The sequence below is a fragment of the Dama dama genome, chromosome 3, assembly GCF_033118175.1.
Source record: "Dama dama isolate Ldn47 chromosome 3, ASM3311817v1, whole genome shotgun sequence".
Classification (NCBI taxonomy): domain Eukaryota; kingdom Metazoa; phylum Chordata; class Mammalia; order Artiodactyla; family Cervidae; genus Dama; species Dama dama.
Window position 1 is genome coordinate 54,320,431 of NC_083683.1, and position 2,607 is coordinate 54,323,037.

Consider the following 2,607-nt stretch of genomic DNA (forward strand, 5'->3'; position numbering starts at 1 on the left):
TAAAGGATTTGGGGTTTTTTTTTTTTTTTAGTGTCATGTTATGAAGTCTATCCTGACTAATAAGAACTATTGTATACTTTGTTTCTTTAAGGATTTTTATCCTATATCAAAAAACCACAAAATAAAATAGGGATCAGCTGATGAATATCTTAGAATTCTTTCCAGAATCTCTGCACCCACAGCCACGAACGTTGCCTATCACCTTGTTCTCCTTAGCTCAGTCTGCAGCTTGTTGAAGGATCATTGGAGATGACTTAAACTCTAGTTTTTAAATCAAACTTCTTCTGCCAAATCCAGTACCCTGAATTTATCCAAATTATAGAAATATTCTTTGACCACCCATCCACCAAAACACCTCCCATTTGGATCAACAGCAGCTTTAATTGTTGATTCTACCCTATCAAATTTTAAAAACATTCTTACTGCTTCATCATCAGGGGCACCAGGAATTTCAAATATCACACATTTTACAACTATGCCATAATCTTCACACCCTTCCTTGGTTTCAGCTTCCAAATCTTTGTCTACCTCTCCTTCACCAACCACGTTCCTTAGTTTTGTGCTGTGATTAGTTGCTCAGTCGCCTCCAACTCTTTGTGACCCCATAAACCACATGCCAGACTCCTCTGTACATGGGCATGCTCCAGGCGAGAAAACTGGAGTGGGTTGCCTTCGCTTCCTCCATGTTCCTTTAGTAGGACACAAGTATCTCAGTTAATGGATTTGAATCTGACTTCCTGGCTGCATCTTTCTGAGTGGTGTCGCCCATGATGATTTTGCATTCCCACTTTCTGGTCTTCTCCACCGACAGCATTGTGCTCAGGCCCTGCTCAACCTTCCCAAGAAGCCATACTTCTGCATGATTTTCTGTGTTACTGTTTGTGCGCCCCCACCCCCAACCCACCCCATGTTGGTGAGGAAGGAGTTGCCGGGGCCAGTCGGGGATCTGGGTCTGTCTTGTTGCCCTACACTGGGGGAGAGATAGCAGCTTTGGAAGACTGGGAGCGGAGTCTTGAATCCTCTTCATAAGGAAAGCCTCAGGGTAACTCTTTGTCTTTCTCTACAAGAGAAGCGGGTGGTGCAATGGCAGCTCCACTCATACTTCTCTCTCACTCATAATATTCATGTTCATCAATCTGGATCTCCTAACCTGAAAAACCTACTAGTTTCAAGTCTGGCTTCATGCCTGTTTTCTCTCCCTTCTGTCTTTCCAGCTCCCGCTGCCTCTGTCGCGCCTCTCTTTGGCCCCTCACTACTTTCTCATAATCATTAGGAAACGCTGTGACATATTCCTCAGCTGTAGGGATCAAAACTTCTCCTGCAGAAAACCCACTGGGAACAGGATCCATGAGGCCCGCGGCTGCGTGTGGTTGGGTGTCCTGGGTCTGTTGCTCATCTGAAGAGCCACCTTGCTTGAAGTCAATGGATGACCGGGGCAAGGACAGTACTTTGTATTGTCCCTTGGCTCTTCGCCCAAGTGAGAGCTGCCTTCTTCATTTGGAGCTGAGACTGCAGAAGTTTGAAGTTTGGGGACCAGCCTTCTGATTTTTGAGTCACTATTCTCCACTCCCAGGTCTTTGTATACGAACATCTTCTTAGCACTGGGCCCAGGTGCTCTGGACCTGGCAGGCTGGGCGTTCAGAGTCAGCGGGTGTGCCTTTTATTGTAGAGAAGTTGTTGTTGTTGCCACATTGTGTCTTGTAACAAAAGACTGTAGATAATTAAATGACCATTGCCAACAGGTAGCTTAGATAAAGTTTAGTATCCTCTATCATAGAATATCAACCAGCCATTTAAAAGAATGTGCTGATACGGAATTTTCTCTCTCAGATATGTTAACAGAATAAAAGAAGATTCAGAACCGTGTTCACAGTTTCAATTAGTGTAAAAAAGAGACTCTATCGTCTACTTACGTTATCTACATGCACAAATGAACACATGTAAAATTATTATTAGTATTAAGTAAAATATAATTAATATAAAATTTAGCCATTTTAACTGTACTGTTTGGTAGAATGAAATATGATCACACTCTTGTGCAACTGTCACCCATCATCCGTCTCCTGAACGTTTTTCATCTTCCTAGATGGAAGTTGTATACCTATAGGACACGACTTCTTCATTTCCCTCTTACACCAGGATCTGGTAACCACCATGCCACTTTCATCGTGATGAGTTTGATTACTCTGTGTACATCATATATGGGGAATTGTGCAGTATTTATTCTTTTGTGATTGGCATATTACTTCGTATAATATCTTCAAGGTTCATCCATGTTGAGCATGTGTCAGATTATCTTTCCCTTTTAAAGCTGAATAATATTCCCATCATATGTATGTATGACATTTTGTTTATCCAGTCATCTCTTAGTCAGTACCTAGATTGCGTCCACCTTTTTGCCATTGTGAATAATGCTGCTTTGAACACGAGCATACAAATGTCTGTTAGATCCCTGTTTTCAGTTTGTTCAGGTGTATACCCAGAAGTGGAACTGCTAGATGATATGGTAATTCTATGTTTACTTTTTAAGGAACCCCTTCTTGTTTTCCATAGCAGTTGCACTCTTTACATTCTCCCTAACAAGGGTTCTGATTTCTCGACATCCTC

The 2,607-nt window shown here is 42.0% G+C and overlaps 1 pseudogene; it reads right to left on the reverse strand.

Annotated features, from left to right (window-relative positions):
- Nucleotides 1-273: 273 nt before the first annotated feature.
- On the reverse strand, nucleotides 274-1,591 carry LOC133042431 (splicing factor 45-like; annotated as a pseudogene).
- Nucleotides 1,592-2,607: the final 1,016 nt, after the last annotated feature.